Raw genomic sequence first — 25,760 nt, forward strand, 5'->3', positions numbered from 1 at the left:
TGGTTACCTCCATTCTGTCAGTAAGCAGCCTCTCCGTTCCTATCTCCATCCTGCACACCCACACCGGGAGTTATCCGATGATTCCTATGTTGAGTTCCTGTCATTTGCCAGTGATTCTGGACCCATCACTTCCTTTCTGCTCTCATGGCTCTAGTTTAAGACCCCCTCTTTCAATTCAACAACTATTTATGGAACACCAGGGACTATGCTGAGGATATGATAATGCAGAGGAAGCACCCGGCCCCTGCCCTTGACCACCTTGCAGTCTAGCAAAGAAGATGAGCAGCAGTAAGCAAGGACTTGAAGACTGATGAATTTTTCAGGGATAGAAACATAGAGCACTGTGCTCCTTGGTCTCTGCTCTGCCTCTGCCCTGCCCTCTCCCACCACCATTTTCCTATAAAATGTTACCAGGAGCATGTTCCAAATTCTCTTCTCAAAGATTTCCATTGGCTTCCCAGTGCTTGCAGATGAAAGTCCAAACTCCTCAGAATGGCATTGAGGTTCTTTATGATTTGACTCCAAATGAGGGTGAGGTGACCCGTGCGTCCTGTATATCCCCTGCCCAGCAATACCCATCCTCCTGCGGGAAGAAGACCACCTCTACTTCCCACACCTGGGCCCCTATTCAAGCCATCGCTCCATCCTGTGTCCATATACGTGAAGCCTACCTGTCCTTATGGCTGAGGGGCTGCAGCTTCCACTACATTCTCCTGGATCCCTTCTTCCCCAGGCTCTCACACTTCCATAATGCCACTTACCACAGTCTGTCTAGTGGACAGTTTCACTTCTTACCCTCCATCAAGCGCAGGGAGTTTGTCTTACTCATTCTGAATGATCATAACAACAAAGACAATAGCTAAAATTATGAGATGCTTTCCATGTGCCAGGAGCTGTGTGCTTCACTCATGATACCTTGTTGCATCCTTATAACGAGCATGTTGGGGTGGCCACTATCCCTGGTCTCATCGTATAGGTACATTGGCTTTCTGGATTGAAATCCAGGAATCCTGACTGCAGAGCCCATGCCTTTGACCACAACCTCACCTTTATTCTTTTTTTTTTCCTTTTTTTAAATTCATAGACACACACACACACACACACACACACACACACAGAGGCAGAGACACAGGCAGAGGGAGAAGCAGGCTCCATGCAGGGAGCCTGACATGGGACTTGATCCCGGGTCTCCAGGATCACACCCCAGGCTGCAGGCAGCGCTAAACCACTGCGCCACGGGGGCTGCCCACCTTTATTCTTTTACTGTGTTTTGTCAGGTCCCTTATACTTAACAAGGGTGGTTCGATTAAGTGAATGGGGACAGTGACCACGAGAGCAGTGAAGCTCAAGGTCACATTGTAAATCATAATCTCTGAGAGATGACAAATGCAGAATGGTTAGTGGCCACATCTTCTCTTACACATGTTAACTAGGAAATAGAGATTTTCAAAGGAAAGCTTTTTGGACTGATGCAGGGGCAAAGGATTGGATAGCAGTTAATTACAACCCAACTGGCTTAATCTGATTTGATTTGGGTGGTGACACGTCCCTCTTACACAGCCCTGTCGCACTAGGTGCCCAGAGCAGAGCTCTTTCCTCTCACATAATCACCATGCCTCTCGGCCTGAGCCTGTGAGGAGATATTTACAAGGGCAACACCCTCTCCCCAACTCACTGGACTGGACCTGTCTACTTCCTTAAGGGGAGAGGTGTGGAGCCCAGGCCCTCCCCTGACGGCTTGCCCTGCTCAGCTCCACACAAACCTGCCTTTGTGAATAAGGGTGGGCAGGCAGGACTTTTGTGGCATCCTCATCTCTGGGCGCAGGGCCAGAGGGGGAGCCAGGATGAGAAGGGTAGGAAAAGGGAAAAGCTGGTTGCCCAGTGTGCTGTACACAGGCAGCCACCAGGTCAGCCAGCAGGCTTCCCCCACCCCTTGTGGGCATGAACAAGGAGTGTAGGAATGGGCAGCAGCTAGCCATAGATAGCCTGGATGAATGTGGCTCCAGGTTCCAAAGCCTGACCGCAGGAGGCACATCAATCTTCAAATCGCCCTAAAAGAAGAACTCTGGAGTGTGGACATTTGGCAGTGGGAGAAAGCCCACTCCTTTCTATTGCCCGGGAGGAACTACAAGGTGGGTGGCCTTTCTTCGCTTTATTTCTTCCCCTGGCTTGAGTTTGGCTTGTTTTTCTATAGTCTAGACATCCTTATAATGCCACGTTGTCTTCCATATCCTGGCGTCAATGCTACATTTTTGGGGGGGATCATGTCTGAGACATGTTCAGATAGGACAGCCAGACGGATAAATAGGTAAATGTTAGGAATCTTGTCTAACATGCTGTGCTTTCTGGTCTCTGATTCAACGATGCCACACTACTGCTGCATTGTGTGAAACCCTACAGCCCAGCTCAGCCAGCATACTGCACTATGCCTTAAGATTTTTAAATGAGCAGAAACAAGTTCTGAGAAGCTAAGACTTCTTCGGCATGCTCCTTAGACCCTGAGAGTCATTCTGTTTTGTTGCAAATCCAGTGAAAAGTCTTAATTCCACAGCTTCCCCAAGGGGTATCTGTAGGGCTCATGATGGGGCTCCAGAGCCAACTCTATGGTAACCGGACCTTGAGGAGGAAACCAGTGGCTGTTAAAGAACTCTCATCGAATGCCATGCTGGAGTGGCTCATGTAATAGTGGAATCCTTTTGTCCAGTGGTACAGAAAAACTTGGGTTTTCCTGACCCTGGGGTTGATACAACGAGGCCAGTGAGCTATTAAAGGTGGAACAAGTAGACTGCAGGATGAGGTCTCACCTCAATACAGAGAGGTGTGCCAGAGAGCCAGCCTGGAGGAGAGCCAATTCCATCCTGGGTCCTCACGAAGTGAAGAGAAATATCAGGAATAAAGAAAGGAGCTAGAAGAGACTATCTGCCAGGAGCCTCTGTAGCCTCCCCAGAGGAAAGCCTGTTTATACCACGTGGAGAGGGAATCCATGCCGTGCCCTCAGGACCGTCGAGAACTCGGGATGGGAAACACCAGGGAGGTCTGAAGATACGAGGTGACTTTGGTGTGCGAGTTATGTACATGATAAATGTAGACCTTGATTGATTTGGATAAGCTAGACTCAGCAGGTAGAGGTAAGAGGCTTTGAGAAAATCATGCATGTATATGAAGGCCTACTGAGGGAATTCTAGCCAGGACAGAGGCAGACAGCGGGGTGAAGGGAGCAAGGGCGCAGGAGGAGACAGGAAGATGATGGGACAGAGAAGAGCCTCATTGGGGGAGCTCTTGGGTCACTCATGGCTTGAGAAACCCCAGCCAGGGTCTGCAGTGGTCTTTTCCAAGGGACATGAGCCAGCCCTCTTCCCAAGGCAAGTTGTTCCTAAAGTAATGTGTCCAGAGGGGTCAAAGTCCTGAGGAGGGGAGTGCTAGGGAGGTGGAAGTCTGGCTCAGGGAGGAGAACAGCAGGGGTGGGAGAGGGTGCAAGGTGAGGCCGCAGTCCCAGAAACACACGAACTCAGAACAGGAGCGCTGATCTGGGTTCTGAGATCCCTTCCCACTGAGGGTCCCAATGGGATGTTTTGTGGTGGGTCTCCCCAGGTATTTCAGGAATAATAATAATAACACTTTTGAGAAAATGTAATATTGTTATATAAGTAATGCTATTGTTTATGTCTCTTCCGTATCATTATTCAGTATGTGTGCCATGCAGCAATATGCTAAGTACTTTACAGAATTCGACACCATTTTATCCTCCCATGACCCTAGGAAGGTAGGCAATACTGTTAGCCTCATTACAGAGGAAAGGGAACTGAGGTTCAGAGAGGTGAGGTGGCCCAGCCCCAGGCTCACGGTGAGGAACAGCCAAGTCAAGCTTTGCCCTCAGTGGGACTGAGGCCAGGACCCAGGCTCCTGTCCCGGGAAAAGGCGCAACCTGCCTAGAGTCAAGAAAGCAACCCCCAGACATTGACAGAGCCACAACCCAGCACAGGTAGAAGGACCACAAAACACCCCAACTGCCCCTTACAAGACACCTACCTACTTCCATGTTTCATTAAATTTAAGACACCATAAATTGAAAGAAACACTATAATTTATACATACCACCATGAAAAAAATGCCATACTTCCTGATTTTAGAGATGAGAAAATACCCAAAGCAAACTGCCCCAAGGCTTGGGAAGTGTGCCATCCTGTGCTGGGAGCTTTGCTCCCACTAGCCCATTTGATCCCAACAACAGCCTTTCCTTATCACTCCTGCTCTTCCAGGCGAGGCTGAAGGGCTTAGTATGATGTGTCCGGTGCACATGGTCAGTGACACAGAGCCAGGGAGCCGGAGAGCCTTGGCAGGCTTCTGGGCTAAAATGTCTGCCCTTAAGCAGGAGGTAAGACTGCCTCTAAAGGAGACGGGCCATCTTTGTCATCTGTTCCTGCTGGTGGGTGGACAGCTGGGCAAACCAAAAACACGATGGAGGTGCCTGGCCTCAAGAAAAAAGAAAACTTGGCCTTGTTACTCTTCACAGGGTGATCTGCATCTGGGCTCACTCTAACCCTCAAGCTCCCCAGAACTCTGGGAGGGTGTCCTCTAGTTGCAAAGTTAGCTGAGCCCTTTAGAAAGGTCCTGCAAGATCTACCCATTCATTTTCTAGCTCATAAGCCTCTTCGGTCTTGGGCCTTTCTCTGAACCATCTTTCCCTTTCCCCCAAATTCTAGTGAGCAATTAGCGCTAGATTCTGTAGCGTCATCTTTGACTCTGAACCTTATTCTGCCCACATCTTCCTTGTCTACTCCCATTGCTCCAAGTGTCTTAAGTCTCTAACCCTGCCCTGCCTTGTGCAAGAGCCATGGTCATGTCTTAATCAGTTCCCAGCCCTGTTTCACATCTCCTTCCCGTTATAGGTTTTCTAGAAACCCTGCATATGAAAATGAAAATGTGGGGCAAAAGAGAGGTGGCACAAGGAGGTTGTATGTGTGAGAAAAGTCAACTGGACAAGTTTTTTTGCTTTCATTTTTGACTCCAAGACCTCCATTACCCACCATGGGCTGTATATCTACAAGCCAGCCTCTTGGTTTCCCAACTGTGTCATCATCGTGTATCTTGTTGCCCTCTCTCTTGACCTCTTGGCTATCCTTCCCATAATTTTCCATTGTGAAGTAGGCCATTGTACTGTAATGAAATCTTCCCCATCTCTTTAAAACACCCTCATTCCCTCTCCTCCCAGCCACTGAGTCAGTCTTTCCCTTCCTTATCTCTTCTCGAAGACTTCCTAACACTGGACATGAAGGATGGTACTCGGCACTTACCCTTTTCCCAATATTACTACCCGGCTCAACAAGAACTTAAAAATCACAACTCAGAACTACCTCCTTGGAACCAGCAAAATCATTGGAAAACACTCGTTTTCTTTTTTTCAGGATTGACCTTCTACTCACTCATCCTCTACCCTTCAGAATGTTTTTCTTTGCTTGACTGTCTCAACTCAGCCCAACTTCCCACAAAGCTCCAGTAAGGGGAACTTTAACAAAATTTCCACTTTCAATATATGCAGACCTTTAATGGATGTTAGATATTATTTGTTTTCAGTGTTTGATCAAAGTGCTAAACCTTCTCGGTATAGGTTTCCTTTGTTGTAAGATCCCCCAAGGCAGAGACACATCTGCTTCATTCATTCACCCCACACACCATGAGGCTGCAGTAAATATGCGCTAAGTGAATGATGAGTAGCAGTCATCGCTGGATTTTTGTGTCCATTGGATATGTGAGCTCCGTGAAGGCTCATTCAACAAATACTTACTGAGACCCTAGTGTGCCAGGCCTTATGTTAAGCATGGTGGATATTAACAATGAACAAAAAAAAGTCCCTGCTCTCCTGGGGTTTACCTTCAAATGGAAAATAATTGTTTAAAAAATCATAAAATTGGTGCCTAGCTACTTAATATTAGACTCTAATAAATGTGTTAGAGAAAGTCCTGAAATGACTGGAAGTTGAACTCATATTTGTCTTAGGAGAGCTGAGGAACTGGGAAAGAGAGATTTCAGTTAGAGAATGAGATGAGCACATCTTCTCACATGAGATATATCTCTTCTTGAGATATAATTTACATACCACACAATTCACTCATGAAAAGTGTATGGCGCAACAACTTTCACTATATTTACAAGGTTGTGCAACTCTTGCCACTATATTCCTTTAGGACATTTTCATCACACTAAAAATAACCCACACCTATTAAGCAGTCACTCCCCATTCAATCCTCTCTCAGCCCCTGGAAGCCACCATACAACTTTCAGCTTCTATGAATTTGCCTACTCCGAACATATCATACAAATGAATCATACAAAATACAATACATTGTGACCACCTTCTTTCACATTACATAATGTTTTCAAGGTTCATCCACGCCGTAGCATGTTATCAATATTTCATTGCTTTTTATAGCTTAGTAATATTCCACTGTGTGGATATACCACATTTTGTTTATCTATTCATCATTTGATGGGCATTTCGGTTGTTTCCATTTTTTGGCTTTATAAATATGCTGCTAGGAACAGTCATGTACATGTTTTTGTATGAACATATGTCTTCATTTCTCTCAGGTATACCCCAGCAGTGGGATTGTAGGCTCATCTGGGAACTCTACAGATAACCATTTGAGGGACTGCCAAATTGTTTTCCAAAGTGGCCATACTAATTTTACATTTCCATCAGCAATGTATGAGGGCTCCAGTTCCCCCATATCCTTGACAACACTTGTAATTATCCATCTTTTGATTATAGCTGTCCTAGTGGATATGAAATAGTAGCTCACTGTGGTTTTGATCTGCATTTTCCTCATGGCTAATTAAGTTGAGCATCTTTTCACATGATGAGAACACAGTTGACACTTGAACAACATGGGAGCGATGGGGGAGTTGACCTCCCATGCAGTCAAAAATACATGTATAATTTTTTGATCCCCCAAAACTTAACTACTAACAGCATACTGTTGACTAGAAGCATGAATGATAATCAACACATATTTTGTACATTACATACTGTATTCTTACAATTAACGAAGAGGAGAAAAGAAAATGTTACTAAGGAAATCATAAGGAAGAGAAAACATATGTGGAAAAAACCGCATATAAGTGGACCCACGCAGGTCAAGCCCATGTTGTTCAAGGAGTTCCACTGTATTCCTATCACACCCGTGAGGCAGCTCTACTGACTTGGTTCTCAGCACAGTGCCTACATGTCAGGTGCTCAATAACTGCTGCTGAATGAATACAGGTATAGAAGGGAGACATTGGTGGCTTTAGCTTTGGTAGGCCTGGAAGAGGCATGGTGGCAAGAGGGAGAATATTGGCAAATATGAAGCCATGTATTTTGATCCCTCTCACCCCATCCTGCTGCCTTTAAACCATGCTCCATTTGGAACCTCCTTTCCCAGAGGCTGGGTCAGGGAGCCTGTCACACAGAGCCAGTGAAGGAAAAGGGAACACAGAATAAACAGGACTGTAAGTTCATCTGCCAAGATTTGTGGAGAGAAGACTTGCAGAATTGCTCCAGCACCCATGTAATACAGCAAGTCTAGGCCTGACTGTGGCACTTCTGTCACTGTGTAGGGGGATGCCCATCTGCCGCTGGAGCATCCGAAGATGGAAGTGGAAAGGAAGGTGTGTGTGTGTGTGTGTGTGTGTGTGTGTGTGTAAGGAGTGGAGGTGGCTTGACTGTGGAAACATCCCAATGAGCTGAGGGCAGGATAGCTGGCCCTGAGACATGAGGAGGCCGGGAGGGTTGAGAGTATGGATGGGTGTGATCCAGTAGCAAGTAGGCGTCATTCGTCCTCTGGATCTCCTGCTATCCCTGCATGATGCAGATGCTGAGATGAGAGCCAGAGGCCACTGTGGAGTGACCCTGCTGTGGGGCCATGGGGAGACCTCCTGGGCGGGGAGGCGAGGAGCTGACAGCCAGCAGGGGCTGGTGAGCCAAGTAGCCGCCCTGAGTGCTGACTGCGCCAAGAGAGAACAGGACCTCAACTTGAGATGTGAAGGCCCTGAGTAGGCAGTGACAGGGCAGGCGAAGTGCTCCACCTGAGACCTTGGGCCCCAGAGGCCTGTGAATGAGGGTCTTAGCTTTTCTGGTAAGGGCCCAAGGGACCCTCACTCCCCTTACCACTAGAAGATACTTTCAAAAGGAATAGGAGGGCAGCCAAAGATGGGGGAATCCAGGGGCAGAGTATTACTTCACAGGACTGTTTAAATTCTTATGCTGGACAAGACCGAGCTGGTTTTCAGCCACCTAATAGCTGAGGTCTTGTGAGGAAGCCCAGATTATAGACAAAGAGAAACTATAGTCATGCTGTGTGGGGACCCTGTGTCCCTGCCACCGAGGTCTGTTTAAGGCTGGTGAGCGTAGCCTGGAGCTAGCCTAATCTAGGGTGTTGGGGGCAGGGATGTGGTCAGGATCTGATGGAAGCCTGACATGTGCTGTGGTGCTTGTAGCCACTTCCATGCCGGCTCTGGAGTCAGCGGAGGAGCAAGAGATTTTCTCTTCTTCCACCAGAAAAATAGCTCAAAGTGCATGCCCTCTGTCATCTTTGGCTAGGGTTCTTTTAGAAACTTCAGGAAGCATTTGGATGGGTCAGGCTAAAGAATCAATGGTCCGGTAAGAGTGGCAGCTCCCAGATTTTGAGTCCTTAACTTTGTTGCAGGCGCTCTGTTCTTATATGGGTCATGGAATCCTTTCAGCCACCCTCTCAAAGTAGGTGCTGTTCTTACTCATTTTACAGATAAAGAAACTGAAGGCTTGGTGAGGTTTCCCAGGACATACTGTGGGTAGTGTCTGGACCAGTATTTGAACACAATGATCTAGCTGCAGAGGCTGGACACTTGAGCGCTGTGTACACCGCCTCTTGTTTTTCTGACTTAAAAAATTCCCCTAGAATTAAAGCAAGATCTGGTTAACAGCTTTTTACTGAAAAAAAATTTTTTTAATGTTATTGTTTTTTATCTGTAAGAAAAAAATGCTTGCCTGGAATATAGCCAATAATATTATAGTAATGTATGGTCACAGATGGTAATTATGCTTACTGCGGTGAGCATTTTGCAATGCATAGAATTGTTGAATTGCTATGTTGTGTGCCTAAAACTAATATAATATTGTATGTCAATTATAGTTTAATAAAAATAATACCTGCCCATTTCACAATAATAAGGATGATTAAGTACAAAATGATGTGTAACTAAAGTGGTAGAGAACCTGAGTGAGAATTATTTTCAGTCACTTTTCTTCTAGCACAAGCCAATTCCAGCCAACTCAAAGCCTCAGCTTTGTTGATTATAAAATTATCCCCAAAAGATAATATATCCCGCTCAGCTTAAAGCATGTGTGCTTTTACCCACCCATCTATCCACCTACCCATCCACCCATTTGCACACCCATCCACCCACCTATCTATCCATTACCCACCCATCCATCTACTCATCCATCCACCCACCCATCTACCCATTCATCCACCCAACCACCTATCCATTCATCCATCCATGCATCATCTATCCATCTACCCACCCATCCACCCAACTACCCATCCATCTACCCACTCCCTGTCTACCCAATTCATCCACCCATTCGCCTATCCATCATCCATCTATTTACTCCCCCAACCACCTATCTATTCATCCACCCATCCACTCACCCATCTACCCATCCATCCATCATCCATCCATCATCAATTCATCTATCCATCCATCCATCCATCCATCCATCCATCCAGCTTTTCACCTCACAATTACTACTACGTGCCAGCTCCAGGGGAGCCAAATGAACAAAGCAGTCCTTTCCTTTGAGAACACTACAGGTGGAGCAGAACCTTCCCCAAGTACAATGTATACAAGTGCTAGATGGTGGTTCAGCCTGTGTGGAGTGCAGAGTAGACAGAGAAAAGGAGTGAAGAGAGGCCACCATGAGAAGGAGGGATTTCATCTGGAATGAACTAGGCACTGAATCTTCCCTTCCTTCAGGTTTCAGCCTAAGCGTCATCTCCTCAAGGAGTCCAGCCTGACCATTTATTCTAAAGTTATTTATTCTCTTATTCTAAACTCTTTATTCTCTTAGTTCCTTGATACTGAATTTTAGTTTGTCCTTTAAAGTGTGTGTGTGTGTATATTGGGGGTGGGGAGTCTGTAAGGTCCCAGGTTCTATGGGTCCCATAAAGGCAAGGACCATGACTTGTTTTCACAAAAATGTCTTTAAGGTTTGACAAATAGTGGGTGTTCAGTTTGTTGCCTGAATGAATAAAGTCCAAAACTGGATCACAAAGAGCCTTGAATGCCAGATTAAGAAATCTGGACTTTGCCTGTAGGCAGTGAAGAATAACGGAGGTCATCTGAGCAAGGATGAAGCCTGATCAGGTTTGTGGTTTGGGGGGGACAAGGCTGGAGATGTTGTGGATGAGGTAAGAGGAACAAGCTATATAGAAAAAATTAGAAGCAACTGCCTTTGATAGAGGTCGAGATTTTTGCTGGCCTGACTCAAGACAGGGACGGTGGGGAAGGAAAGGAATGAAAATGTAAGGAATATTTAGGTCAAATCATTAGGAGAAGCCTGTGGGTACTGAGGGAAGGGGGGTATGACTAAGGTCTGTGGTTTGGGTGACTTTGTAACCACTGTACTGTCATTAATTACTGCAAAAGCAGTTTGGGATTTTGGAGACATAAGTGAAACCTGAGGCAGAGAAGGGCACTCAGGAAGACAAGGATAGATGCTGGACTCCAAAGGATTGCTAAGGAAAAGAAGCCAGCACAGGGCCCTGAACAAGGCCAATGTAAAGAGAAAGGAGAAGACCTAGAAGCTCCAGTGACCCATTATACATCTAGCTCTCTTTTTTTATGGCTGCCTGGTATTTGCTTGGCTGTGTACTTTATCATTCCATTACTGGTGCACATGGTTTTCAAATTCCTGCTATTATTTGTGGTTTTTTAAAGGGTGTTATTTATTTATTTATTTATTTATTTATTTATTTATTTATTTGAGAGAGAGTATGAGCCGCAGGATGGGCGCAGGGGGTGGGGGCAGGCAGGGGAGAGGTGATGGAGCAAAGGGAGAGGACAAGCTGACTCTGCACAGAGGATGAGCCTGATGCGGGGCCTCATCCCATGACCCTGAGACCACGATCCAAAACCAAGAGTGGGACACTCAACCAACTCAGCCACCCAGGTATCCCTTCTGCTATTACTAATAGTGCTGCTGTGAACCTCACACAGGGACATGTGGGGATGGGTGTGAGTCCTGCCATAGGACAAATTTTTTTTTAAGATTTTATTTATTTATTCATGAGAGGGAGAGAGAGAGAGGGATCCCTGGGTGGCACAGCGGTTTGGCGCCTGCCTTTGGCCCAGGGCGCGATCCTGGAGACCCGGGATCGAATCCCACGTCGGGCTCCCAGTGCATGGAGCCTGCTTCTCCCTCTGCCTGTGTCTCTGCCTCTCTCTCTCTCTCTCTCTCTCTCTCTCTGTGTGTGTGTGTGACTATAATAAATAAATAAATAAATAAATAAATAAATAAATACATACATAAATACATAAATACATAAATACATAAATAAACAAAGAGAGAGAGAGAGAGAGAGAGAGAGAGAGGCAGAGACACAGGCAGAGAGAGAAGCAGGCTCCCCACAGAGAGCCCAATGCGGGGCTCGATCCTGGGACTCCAGGATCACTCCCTGAGCCAAAGGCAGATGCTCAACCACTGAGCCACGCATGCAGCCCAGGACAAATTCTTAATATCAAATTTGCCAGCCACAGAGTCTGCACAGAGTGTGCTGTCTTTTCCGCATATTTGTTGACTCTATCTGCTCTTCCCTGAGGGCTTACGAATAAAAAAGGTAGGGAAGATGTATTTCCAAAGAAGCTTGTAAATTGAAACAAGGATTTAAAGTATCCTTTAAGCTGTAAAGCTAGCAAATATACAGCTTTCTTTTTCATCAAGATGTTGTAGGTAAGGACCACAACTCACCTGGCCATGTACCTCTTATTCATTAACTTGATAAATACAGAACACATACACATAACTCTCAGAAGGATAAAGTAAGTCAACCCTTCTTGATTTGATCACCCACTATCTAGGTGTGGGATCGATATTTGAAGATACTGATTCTCGAGGGCCCATTTAAACATATTAAAACAGTTCATGGTGTGGGAAATTTGTTCACAGATTTCAGGGAGACCAAAGGTTGAAGGCCATTAAAAAAATTTTTTTTAAAAACACGATTCTACTCTTGGGGTTTGGTGCTTAATCTGTGAAATCATCAGTTTAGTTATAGTTTCAGAAGAGGATTCTTTGGGGGATGCCTGGGTGGCTCAGTGGTTGAGCATCTGCCTTTGGCTCAGGGCGTAATCCTGGGGTGTTGGGATTGAGTCCCACATCCGGCTCCCTGCGAGGAGCCTGCTTCTCCCTCTGCCTATGTGTCTGCCTCCCTCTCTGTGTCTCTCATGAATAAATAAGTAAATTTTTTTTAAAAAAAGAGGATTCTTTGGTACACAGAGAGAAACCCTCTCTCATTCTTACAGAGGATGTGAAAACATGTAGAAGAAATAAAGACATAACATAAACAGCCTCTTCTAGAGACCTGCTGGTTCAGCCCGGCCCTTGGCACACTTAGCTCGGAGCGCCCTCTTCTGGCCCCCGGCTCACGGCACCATCTGGGACCCAGCCCACCAAGGGCAGTCAGACCAGTCTGATTTTCAAGTTCAGAAAGCTGCTCTAATCTCCAATTCCAACGTCAGCAGGTTGTCTTTCTTCTACTTCAGCCACTGAAACTCCAAGAAGTTATTTTTCAATATTTGTGCTACATAACTGTCAGAAATACATTCATAGTTTTGGATAAGTGGGAACTAGATCCAGAAGCCAAAGAGAATGGCAAACAGTTCTATGTGTTGTTACCTAATGCATTGGAGCAATATATGCTTATGATGAAGGCTTTCTAGAAAGCCGTCAGAACTTACAGTTAGCCTCATATTTCCTGAATGAATTAAACAAATATTTGCAAAGCAAATTTTATGTACATGCCAGGAAGTGTGCTAAGAGCAGATTGACAGTGGGGGACAAGGTGAGGGTAGTGTCACTTTAATCAAACATGTGTGATAAATGAGGTGGTGTTTTTATTGCAAAATGCTTGGCAATCTCTGAGCACCATAATGGGTCACCAGAGCTTCAAAGTTCTTCTACATTACTGTTAATCTGTTAATCTATCATGTGCTACTAGTATTAAATTTAACTAGGCTAATCCTCTTACTCAGAAATGGTTTCTCTCTAACCTCTTAAAAGGGACTATTCAAACCTCCAAGGAACATACTCATGGTCTGTTATGAGAGGAAGGAGGAGCCAGGATGAAAGCAAACAACTTTTCCCAACAGCTGCCTGTTTTCCTTGGAGCCGGGGTGGGTAGAGCTGAGGCCCAGCCCTGCTTGGATGTGAGAGTCTGCGGTTACCTGGCAATATCTTCATCAAACTCTCCTGGGTGAGCACCAGGCCTATAACCCACAAGATGCCCCTCATCTTCATCCTCCAGACAGAAGAGAAGCCCCATTCATGTTCTCTCTCCCCCAACTCCCCCTCACCCCCGCACCCTACTCTTTTCTCCCTCTCAGGTATGGAAGCCCTACAACCCATTTGCCAGACTGAGGGACTCCAGATCCTGGACAGGGCCAGCCCCAAGGAAGGGGGCGCTTCCAAGTAACCAGACCACAACACTTACAGAGTCAAAGTCAGCACTGACAGCAGTGGGGAATAAGCCAGGCAAGGTCATCCAAGAGAGATAAGGAAATGACGCAAGGCCGCGGGCTGTAAAGGAGCCAAATCTCAACACAACTTCCAGTGAGATTCCATCAGTTATTTCTGCTCTTTTACTAACCTTCAGATGAACCCCTGAGCGGCAGATGTCCCTTCCTCCCTTCTCTTGGATTTGTAACTGTAATACGATGCTTCTTTGGGAAAGTCATGGATCCCTCTATTCTGTGATCCAAATTATATCCAAAACTTGGCTTTTTAAAAAAGCTAACCTCTTGTCTAAAATCCCTCTAGATCTCCAAGGATGGGAGTAGAATAACTGTGTTTTGTGGGCTCACTCCATCCTAAGTTCTGAGTTTTCAGGTGCCCTTTCCGAGGTTACTCTATCTCAGTAAATCCAGTACATTCAATTCAACTCACCAAATATTTACTGAGATGAGCACCGTGTTAGAAACACCTGGACGATGCCCTTGGGAAATTCACAGACCAAGGGATGAGAAAGATAAATAAACAAATCATTTCAGTCCAGTGTGGTAAGGGCAATGACAGAATTATCTACAAGGCAGCACTTTCAAGCCACTGCTCTCACAGTTAAGATCTGGAGGAAAAGCCAGACATTAATCAGAAAATTGCACAAATAAAAGTAGGATTTCAGTTCTGACTAGTACCCTTGAGGAGAGGTAAGCAGAGTCAACTGAGCTTTAATGGGACATCTTGCCTGGGAGGTCCACTAGGGCATTCTTGAAGAAATCACAATTAAAATATGAAAGATGGGTCAGGGAAGATTAGGTGAAGAGTGGAGTAAACAGTAGCCCAGGCAAGGGGAAGAGCTTGTGCAAAGGAACTGTGGCAGGAGAGCACAGTGATCCAAGGCACCAAACTGAAGCTGGTAGGGCTAGAGCCCAGGGTTGGGATGGGCATATGGGGTGGCTGGGCCAGAGAAGTCAGCAGGATCCCACATACTGTGGTCAGCCCTGGCCTTGGCTCATTTCCTCAACGGTATCAAGGGATCAGAGCAGCACCTGCCTCATAGGAATAAGTGCATTCCATTTAGCACCTCCAGGAGTATGCTCTAACACCAGCTGCTCTTACTATTGTACTCATCATCCTCATCATTTCACCAGGATGAGCCTATGGATAAGGACCTTGCTGGCCTAGCTCAGATATTTCTTTTTAAATTTTTTTTTAAATTTTTTTATTTATTTATGACAGTCACAGAGAGAGAGAGAGAGGCGCAGAGACACAGGCAGAGGGAGAAGCAGGATCCATGCACCGGGAGCCCGATGTGGGACTCGATCCCGGGTCTCCAGGATCGCGCCCTGGGCCAAAGGCAGGCGCCAAACCGCTGCGCCACCCAGGGATCCCTCAGATATTTCTTTTTAATACTACACACTGACTATGCGGGCACAGTTCCACAGAGGTCTCAGAGACCGCAGAAATTAGCATAAATCCTATAAGGGTAACTGCTGGCTTTCTGGAGACATTCTGAATGAATGACCGGCTGGGCTGCTGACCACAGGGCTTATAAACAACCACCAAGAGTTTATTCTCAAATACCCAGAAAAAAACCGAGACAGAGGAAGGAGGACGGTGCCTCCTGAGAGAAAGCTGTCTATAAATGGAAAATTACACTGAAAGCAAACAAATCTTATTTGATGTGAACCCATTTTTGACTCTGTCTGGAAATCCAGGGCAGAAGGAAGTGGAAGGGACAGGGAGTGAGCAGGTGTGCCCAGGCTGAGGCTGCCTGCTGGGGACCAGTGGGTACTGTGACCAGGATGATGAGAAAGGGCTACAGCTGGCTGCCAAGGCACCCACACCTCAGGCCAGACACTGGACAGACCCAGACGCTCCTGGGCTGCTCCTGGGCTGTGACACACACCCAGGCTGCAAATGTTGGCCCAGGCTGTGGTGGGGAGCAGGGAGATGGAGAGGGGGGCAGGAAACACAGGAGAAGCTTCAGGGGTGCACAAAGAGCAGAGCTGAGTCTCCTGGGCACTTCTGTTTCCTAAAATGGGTTGTTGTAACATTGCATGGGATAAGGTACCTGGTACGTGCACAGTACATGTCATCTCAAAAAAAAAACCAACCAGTATGAGGCGCCTGGGTGGCTCACTAGTTGAGCGTCTGCCTTCGTCGGCTCAGGTCATGATCTCAGGGTTCTGGGACGGAGTCCCACATTGTCAGGCTCCCTGCTCAGCGGGGAGTCTGCTCCTCCCTCTCCCCCCTGCTCATGCTCTGTCTCTGTCTCTCTAAAATAAATAAATAAATAAATAAATAAATAAATAACCAACCAGTCTCTCTTTAGAGCAACTTCGAGCCTCCATTAATGATGGCTTTTAGTTCTGCATCTTCACACCATTTGCTGCATGGCACAAGGAAATTTCTGAACATCTCAGTGCCCCGTGTTTCTCCTTAAAAGAGAATCATGACCCTCCAATTTAAGTGGCTCTACTTCAGAAATATTAACAACAGTAAGAGGTAACGTTTGGTGACTCTGACATGTTTTCTCTATATGCCAAACCGGTAAGAAGCTTACCGGTTACAGCCTCAGTTCTAAGGCCTGGAGTGAGAACGTCTAGGTTCGAATTCCAGACAGTTCCCTTCCTGGATCTGTGGCCTTGACCGATTATTTAGCATCCCTGGGCTTTAGTTTCCACATCTGTAAGGGAAGGGGTGGGGATTGCTCATGATTCCTATGTTACAGGTTTCAGAAAGGACTAGATGAGGTAGTGAAGAGAGGCATTTAGCAGAGCAGCTGGTACCGAGCACTGAAAACATCCACGCTTATCATTATTACGAATTCTCGGTCTCTGTGATCCAGAGCCCTATATCACAGCCCAGGGGAGTGAGGCTAAGAAAAGTAACCTGTCCACATGGTGGAATATCCTTTAGCACTAAAAAAAAAAAAAAAAAAAAAAAGCTATCGAGCCAGGAAAACACGGGAAGGAAACTTATGTGTATGCTATTGAATGAAAGGAGCCAATCTGAAAAGGCTACATATTGTATGATTCCAACTATGGGACATTCTGGAAAAGGCAAAACTAAAGAAGTAGGAAAAAAGATCAGTGGTTGCCAGGAGGCTGGGGTGGGGGGAATGAATAGGCAAAGCACGAAGGACTTTTAGGGAAGTGAAACTCTTCTGTATGATATGTATGATACTACAGCAGTGAGCCCATGTCATTATATGTTTGTGCCAAGCCTCAGAATGCCCAGCACCAGGAGTGAGCCTGATACAAACTGTGCACTTCGGGACATTATGATGCATCAGTGTAGGCTGACCATGGTAACAAATGGACCTGGCGGGGATGCTGCTAATGAGGGAGGCGCCAAACATGTGGGGAAGGGCAGATGGGAACCCTCTGTGCCTTACTCTCAATTTTGTATGAACCTAAAAACTCCTTTAAAAACATAAAGTGTTAATTAAAAACAATCAAAAAAAGTTCAGTGACATAGCTCCTAAGAGGCAGAGCTGGGACTCAGGCTCCTATAATCTGACCTCTAAGCCACCCAGCTGTGGTGGCAATTTAGGCTCCTCCAGGCTGATGCAAGTCACAGGAGAAAGGTGGATTAAGATGCAGGGAAGAAAGATAGTGGGCAGTCTTGGGTCAATTTTCCCTCTTCCTTGTCTGTAGATGGGACCCCCTCCCCACCCCTGCAGCAGTTTCCCCTCTGCCTCTGGCCTCCTCGCCTCACACCACTGGCCCTGCCAGGAAGGCACTCATGGGGAAGAGGTGTGGATACGGCCATGCTGTTTGTATGTTAACACACTCACCTCCTCCACAGGGATAACTCGGGCGGTGCACGTGCTATGAGGGAGCTTGTGTGTGTTAAGCTATATATTTACACTTAGAGTTTAAAATGTTTACCCTTCAGACTCAGCCCTGCACCTCCAACAGTATGAGGACTTCCCATTATCCCCTTTAATACATTTCTAGAACCTGCATCTTACAGCTGATTTTATGTGCTAATCATATTTTCCCATGAGAAGAATGGAGTGACTGAGGGCTACATGTTGCAGATCTCCATCCATGTGATATGAAAGCAACATCTGGTTACTCTAAACTTCAGTTGTAGTTTCAATAATGGGCTGTGACCCAAATTATAAAATGTGTACGTATGGATTACAGTGGGGGATAAACATCGATGCTCACCACCACTATCCTCATTTGGTGGCCATTTAGGAAGTTTTAAGTTATGGGTTAAGAAGGTGATGTGCCTGAAATCATCTGATCCTCACGCAATTTCTTTCAGTTACGTACTATTATATATTGTAGATGAGGAAATTGAAGCTCAGAGAGGTTGTGTAACTTTCTGAGGGCACACAGACGCTAAGTGTTGGACTCCACAGAGTATTTTTCACTGCCATGGTCACCTGTGCTGGACTTGTGAACTTCCTGCACATATTACCTTGATACAGCTCCATGGATTTCTCTTTGCCTTCTACTCCAAATGTCACATCCTAGCATAGCGCCTGGCCCAGGTTGCTGCCAATCAAGGCTCCTCTCCATATCTCCCTCCTAACACCCCCCTCCACCCCATCCCCTCTCAGAAGAACCATCTCTCTCTCTTCTCTCTCTCCTCTCTCTCTCTGGTACTTCCTAAACCTGAGGATGCCAAAGAACCCCGTGGAAAGGATTATTATAATGGAGACTCAGAAAGTCTGAGGCAGGGCCCAAGAATCTGTATTTATAACAAATGTCCCACATAATTCTAATTTTGATGTTTCTTGGATTGTACTTTGAGAAACACTAATTGGCAGATTTCTAGGGAAAATTATTTTTTCTTATTTAAAACATCTGCTAGGGGATCCCTGGGTGGCGCAGCGGTTTGGCGCCTGCCTTTGGCCCAGGGCGCGATCCTGGAGACCCGGGATCGAATCCCACGTCAGGCTCCCGGTGCATGGAGCCTGCTTCTCCCTCTGCCTATGTCTCTGCCTCTCTCTCTCTCTCTGTGACTATCATAAATAAATAAATTTAAAAAAATTTAAAAAAAAGATTTAAAAAAAATAAAAAATAAAACATCTGCTAAGGTGATTCAAAGGGGCACTTGCACCCCAGTGTTTATAGCAGCAATATCCAATAGCACAAATATGGAAAGAGCCTAAATGTCCATCAACTGATGAATGGATAAAGAAGATGTGATGTGGTGTATACATATAATGGAATACTACTCAGCTATCAAAAATAATGAAATCCTGCCATTTGGGACAATGTGGATGGAACTAGAGGGTATATGCTAAGCGAAATAGAGAAAGACAAGTACCATATAATTTCACTCATGTGGAATTTAAGAAACAAAGCAGATGAACATAGGGGAAGGGAAGGAAAAATAAAATAAGACAAAAACAGAGGGAGACAAGCTCTTAACTATAAGAGTTAAGTTATACGCAAATGATGAATCACTAAATTCTACTACTAAAACTAATAATACACTGTATGTTAATTAAATTGAATTTAAATAAATTTAAAAAATAAGACACCTATTAAAAATACAAATGGTGAAAAATTCAGAAAGTTCAAAAAAGGAGTACCTGAGTGGCTCAGTTGGTTAAGGATCTGCCCTTAGGCTCAGCTTGTGATCTCAGGGTTCTGGGATTGAGCTCTGCATCTGGCTCCCTGCTCAGCTCAGCAGGGAGTCTGCTTCTCCCTCTCTCCTGGCCCCTCTCCACCACTTCTGCATGTGCATGTTCTCTCCCTCTCTCTCTCTCAAATAAATAAAACCCTTAAAAAAAAAAGACAGTTCAAAAGAATAGACTCAATCTCTTTTCCCTGCAGGCGGCTGCTGCTGCTGCTGCTTCTTTTTCTCCTTTCTTCTTCTCCTTCTTTCTTCTTCTTCTTCTTCTTCTTCTTCTTCTTCTTCTTCTTTTTTAAGATTTTATTTATTTGAGAGAGAGAGAACACGAGGGGGGAGGAGAGGAGGAGGGAGAGGCAGACCCCTCACCGAGCAAGCAGCCCTACATGGGGCTCCATCCCAGAACCCTGGGATCATGACTTGAGCTGCAGGAGACACTTAACTGACTGAGCCACCCAGGCGCCCTACAGATTTTTTCTTGATAAACATTCTCAAGTCTCTCATTCAAGAGAAGCTGCTCTCCCTTCTTACTCCCTCAAGACATGAATTTTTTTTTTGGTTGGACCCCAGTCATTCCCGGGAGGGTGATGTGGGCTCACCGCTCCCAGGTCCTCATGTGGACTCAAGCCTCTTGTCCCCTCTCCTGGTTCCCCCATCCAGGCACCGCCAGAGACAGACCTCAAGACTTTTCTGCAAATCTGATTATGTTTGGCGGTCTTTCTTGACCTTGTCCCCTGCCCATACTTTTGGAAACATTCCTTATCAATCCCTTTTCTCATGTCAGCACCTCAGCTCATCTCCTCTCATGTCATCCTGGGGCTCTCCCATGGCCCACCAACTCTGTCTTCTTCTCTTCTCTCTTGTTTTTCTTTTCACTGATGACCTTACCAAGCCCCTAGATGCCAACCCTCAATGCACATTTTGGGGAAGATGCCCATTTCCTCTTGAATTCTCTTTCTGTGGTTTCAGAATAGCCTTTCCAATTGTCTGAGGGACATGCCCACCTCAAAGTCCTACCGATAGAACAAACTTGTCCTGCCAAGTTCAAAGTACTTAGTCCTTGGGAATTCCGTATTTCTGCTAGGTCAGTTCTTCTTAAATTGAATATGCACACAAGTCACCTAGGGTATCTTGTTGAACTGCAGATTCTGGTTCTCTAAGTCTGGGATGGCGCCTGAGATTCTGCATTTCTAACAAGTACCTGGGTGATTCCTGTGCTGCTGGTCCAAGGATCCCACCACAAATAGTAAGATGCTAGAGAGATTTCCATTCCCTAGGTCAGTATTCCTAACTCTGTCTTAAACTTATAATTACTTGGGGCTCATGCCAGGTATAACATGGTTTAAAAATATGCATATAGTTAGAAGATTCAAATTAATTAACACTTCTTTTGCCTGACCCCAGCCCAGACAAATGAATTAGGATTTCTGGGTGTGTGGCCCAAGCCACCTGTGTGTCATGAATAAGTACCTGTGCAGGCTAGGATTGTGCTAAGTACTGAAGAGATGGTGGTAAGATAAAGCCCTTGTGGAGCTTACCTGTTAGTGGAAGTGGTGGTGATGAAATGGAAAAATAAACATCAATATTGGAGAGCATTTCAGATAAGGGCTACAAAGGAAAAAGTAGAGTTTTGAGTAGAGAAAATCTGAGAAGGGGGTGCTTTAATTAGGGTGGTCAGGGAAGGTCCTTGTGCAGGGAGGACATCTGAGCTGACAAATGGACATGTAAAGGTCTAAGGACAGAGAAGCATTTCAGGCTGAGGGAACAGTGTTTCAGGGAGATGGAACAACAAATGCAAACGTGGTGTGGTAGGTCCATGCTTTGGCAAGGAAGAGAAGGAAAGCCAGTGGTGTAGGTAGAGCACAATGAGTAAAGGGGTAACTGTGAGGGATGAGGCTACAGGGCACCATCTTCCCAAGGAGAGAGTAATAGTACACCACTAGAGGGTTCTACTGGAGCAAGGCCATGTAATCTGACTTAAGCAAGCTGCTCTAGGAGGAGGCCAAGGGTTAAAATAGGAGGCAGGTGTGAAATGGTGGCTTGGAACACATGGTAGTAATGGAGAGGTCAGAAGAGGACAGACAGAGGATAGAGGCTGGAGCAAGAAATAATAGAACTTGCTGATGAACAGAATGGGCCTCGGCAAAATCGAGACAGAAAGACTTCTCCCTGTTTTTCAATTGAGACATCAGGGATATTTACTAAGATTTGAAATACTTGAGAAAGAAAGGCTGGGGACTGCAATGGGGGAAATCAACAACAACGTCTACGTGATCTTAAGATAAGTATTGGACATCCAAGTGGAGAAGCTGAACAGGAAGTGGGATATAAGATCTACCTAGATTATCTTTCCAGCCTTACTCCCTTTCCCCAAGAACCCATTATATATGAGCCCCTCCTAATTCAAAGTGTCTTGATTCCCATTCTCACCATGCATTTTTCTAACCCTGTTCTTCCCATGCTGTAGTCTCTGTCCAATGTACCTTTAATTTTGGCCTTTTGAGGCCCTAGTCCCACATACAAACCATCTCAAGTAACCACTGCTTCCTAATATCTCTGTCATCAGTGAGCTGTGCTTCCTGGGGACTCAATAAAAAACAAGGCATCAGGGTCACATTTTCCCCCATGAGTTATTTCTGTGTGTTTACCTCCTCTGCTGGGCTGCTAGTTCCTGGAGGGCAAAGCTTGCCTCCCATTCTTTTATCATATCCTCCATGATATCCAGAAATGTGCCCAGCACACAGAAGGCTACTCATTAAATGTGTGGAATAAATGAGGATGAGGACACATCCTGAGATGATCGATCACCTGAGGTTAATCTAGTCATCAGTGATCAAAGGTGACAGGTTTCCTTAACCCCGGAGGAAGTGATGACTGCTGAGTATCTGGGTCATTGGTATAGAACTACCTCATACAATGCTGAAAGTCTTGACATGTGTATGTTGTTGTTTACCTCTAAATAGTAATGCATGCTTTAGGACAAGAGTATATCCTTTAAAAAAAACTGAATATGGACACCTGAGTGGCCAGTGGTTGAGCATCTGCCTTCAGCTCAGGTCATGATCCCAGGGTCCTGGGATCGAGTTCCACATCAGGGTCCCCTTGGGGGGCCTGCTTCTCCCTCTGCCTAAGTCTCTCATGAATAAATAAAAATTTTTTAAAAATCTGAATCTACTGTATGAACTCACTAAAGAAGTCTATTATTAGAAAAGCTGGTGGTATGTTCTTTCCCAAGAGAAAAACTCCCTTTGTAATTATCACCACTGCTGCCTCCATATGGCCCAAATTGGTAAGACTGGACTGTGGTGTCTTTTGCTTTCTGTGGGTGCATGTCTATTATGCTGAAGCACTGGTGACTGATGTTTAGCCCAGGTTACTTTATAACCTCATGCCAAATTTGTTCATTATAATCAGATTGATTTATTATAGCACATTTTGCCTTGTGGCATGCAAGCCATGGATTCTGCACTGGGTAAAACAATGGCAGGTCAGATATTGGGCAGTGGGCTCTTGGTGTACAAGCTGGAAGACACCGAGAAAGTGAGAGAAAAAGAAGAAGGAAATGGAGAATAGTGGCTATGAAGGGAGGCTGGGGTGTGGCCAGAGCTCACTGGGTGCCAGAAGTAAGGGATCATTCCTGGAAGAAGGCCATGGAGGCTGAGTGAGATTAACAGAGAAACAACACCAGAAAGTATGGACAAGTAATGGAGGCTGTGGGAGGAAAGTGATCAAAGAACATTATCAGCTCCAGCAGCAATCATCTAGTGAGTGTTGATTATGTGCCAGGCATTGTGATAAAAGCTTTATACAGATTGTCTAATTTACTTTTCCCATGACCTTGTAGTAGATACAAGTAGATATTTAACCCATTTTACAAATTAGGAACTTGAGGATCAGAGGAGTTAAATAACTTACTCAAGGTCACAGAGCTAGAACAAACAAGCTGGGATTCAGACCCAGGTTTGTTGGATGCCAGAGTTTACATTTGCAACCACTGCTTTATACCACCTGTTCATATGGATCAAGGGGCATTTCTTCCCACTGAGCTTGCTGTAGGCTGAGAAACACAGTGTCTTCCAATATCCCAAAGAGCAAGGTACTGAGTGATGAGCTAAGTTAGAGGTGTTGTTCAAAAGCCCTGCTATGACTGAGCTGTCTGCCGGGGCTGAGGGTGCTCAGGGTGGAGATGCTCTCATCCATCATCAGGGAATACTCACTCCATTGTGTCGGGCCCCACCTAAATGTTTTTTTTATTGTCTGCTCTCCACCATGAGTAATGCCACTTTCCATTTTAAGCTGGGAGCTTCAGGAGATGACCGAGTTATAAGCCAGAGTTTAAAGCTAAGTGCTGCCTGGGGGATTACTCACCCACTTCAAGACACGGCCAACATCACACCCTCCCACTCAAGATGCTGCTGGAATATCCCCTTCCTTGCCAAAGCCTAAAGGAAATCTGGCTTCCCCTAGAATCAGACTGGGCATGGTGCCAGGCTATCAGAAAGCTGGCAAGTTAACTGATTCTCCATGTGAAACTACTGTGGTTGCTCTGGTCCCCACTTGTGTGGCAAGGTTTGCTTGCCTGTTCATCCATGTGGCATGTGCTGAGGGCCTACTACGTACCAGGCACTCTGTTATCTGATAGAGATACTGCAGCGATATAGACGGGTTTAGTCCCGGTCCTCATGGAGCTAACAGTCTGGGGAAGATGAGAAGACAGTTCTAATATGATGTCATAACCAGGAGAGTGTAAGAAATGATAGGACATAAGAAGCACAGAGAGTTTGAAGCACTAACAGATTTATGCTGGAGTAGAAGCTGGCTAGGTTTCTTAATTGTGAGCAACCAAAATTGAATCTAACTACTAATAAATAGAAAAAGAATCTAGAGAACCTGGGGTTGCCCAAAGAAATCACTGCAAGGTGTGGTGGTCCAATATCACAGGAAGGGTGTAGCCAGACCAAGACCCTGGGAGGTAGGCAATCCCTCACAGAGGAGATGTGGCTTCACATAGTGGGCAGTCAAAAGGATGACAAATGTCCAGGACAACAGGTAGAAGTAGGGAAGGTAGGGAGGAGAAGCCTGTCTCAGAATGACCTAAGATAGTCTGAGTCACAGAAACCAAAAGGAACAGTTTAAAGAGAGCGCTGGCTTATTGAGCGAAGCAGGCAATGGGGCTAAGCAGCCAGGCTCCCAGGGGTTTCTGGAGGGAGTGAAGTTTGCTGCTCAACCAGACTTTGAAGCTTCGGTGGGGAAACGAGCCCTGTGCCAGCAGGTAAGGAGGAATTACATTCTAAGCCTTTCTCTTTTTTTTTTTTTTGAGGGGTCCTGAGGCCATTATGGAAGGCCCCAGTTCTCAAAGGATGCCTTGAACTTATAAAAACCAGTTAAATCAGAAAAATGTCTTCCATATAACGGTTGTAAAAGATAGCAGGGACAAGCCAAGGAGATACTAATGATAATAGCCAACGTTTACTGCTTGTGCTAACATGAACTTACATGCATTATTTCATTTACTCCTCATAATAAGCCTATTAGCTTACAGACAAACAGACGGAGACGCAAAGATTATAGATGACTTGGCCAAGGTCCCGTGGTTACCAGATGGTGGCGCGGGATGCAAATGCAGATCTGCTTTACTGTAACTAGAGTCTGCTGACGGGAGCCATAGAATGGAAAGGTCAGAGGAAGAAAAACAATCATGTTAGAAAGAGTCTTTTTGTGTGTGTGTGCTAAGTGCATCATAAGGGATTGGAAGCCTAGTCCCTCACGTATTACCATGGGTACCATGTTGAATCTTAAGGATAGCAATTGCTCCCAATCGAGAAATTTTCAGATTTTATCTGAAGAGGAGAAGGCCTGTTGTTCTAGAGGGAGCCATGAGTGAAGAATTTGTAGCAGTAAGTCAAGGCATGGACCCCTAGACTATAGTGAGAGGGTACAGAACATTTTTAATGGATTTTCTTTTTTTTTTAAATTTTTATTTATTTATGATAGTCACAGAGAGAGAGAGAGGCAGAGACACAGGCAGAGGGAGAAGCAGGCTCCATGCACCGGGAGCCCGACGTGGGATTCGATCCCGGGTCTCCAGGATCGCGCCCTGGGCCAAAGGCAGGCGCCAAACTGCTGCGCCACCCAGGGATCCCTTTTAATTTTTTTTTTAATTTTTTTAATGGATTTTCAAAATGAAAACTTCTCTGTACAAATAATACATGCTATTTGTGGAAAAAAGGGAGGGAAATATGGAAAAATACAAAGAAGAAAACAAAAGTCATCTATAACCATACCATTTAGTGGTGGCTGTTGTCACATTTATGTGTGCGTGCGTGATTTGTATTCTCACTTTCCAGTATATATATATACTATATATACCTATATAGTACTGTCTTTTAAAATCAGTTCTTCATATCTGAAATAATTGTCATTGCCT

At 45.4% G+C, this 25,760-nt stretch overlaps 1 protein-coding gene across 3 annotated transcripts in view; it reads left to right on the forward strand.

Annotated features, from left to right (window-relative positions):
• The window catches only part of FGF1 (fibroblast growth factor 1), an 85,109-nt gene that overhangs the window by 15,193 nt on the left and 44,156 nt on the right, over nucleotides 1-25,760 (forward strand). The window contains exon 1 of one of the 3 annotated variants that reach the window (XM_055332784.1): nucleotides 1,933-2,132. The exons of the other annotated variants lie outside the window; for them this stretch is intronic. The gene's annotated coding sequence lies outside the window, so the exon portion shown is untranslated. Of the gene's footprint in view, nucleotides 1-1,932; nucleotides 2,133-25,760 lie in introns of those variants that run through there. 3 annotated transcript variants of the gene reach the window in all.

The sequence above is a fragment of the Nyctereutes procyonoides genome, unplaced genomic scaffold, assembly GCF_905146905.1.
Source record: "Nyctereutes procyonoides isolate TBG_1078 unplaced genomic scaffold, NYPRO_anot_genome, whole genome shotgun sequence".
Taxonomy (NCBI): Eukaryota; Metazoa; Chordata; class Mammalia; order Carnivora; family Canidae; genus Nyctereutes; species Nyctereutes procyonoides.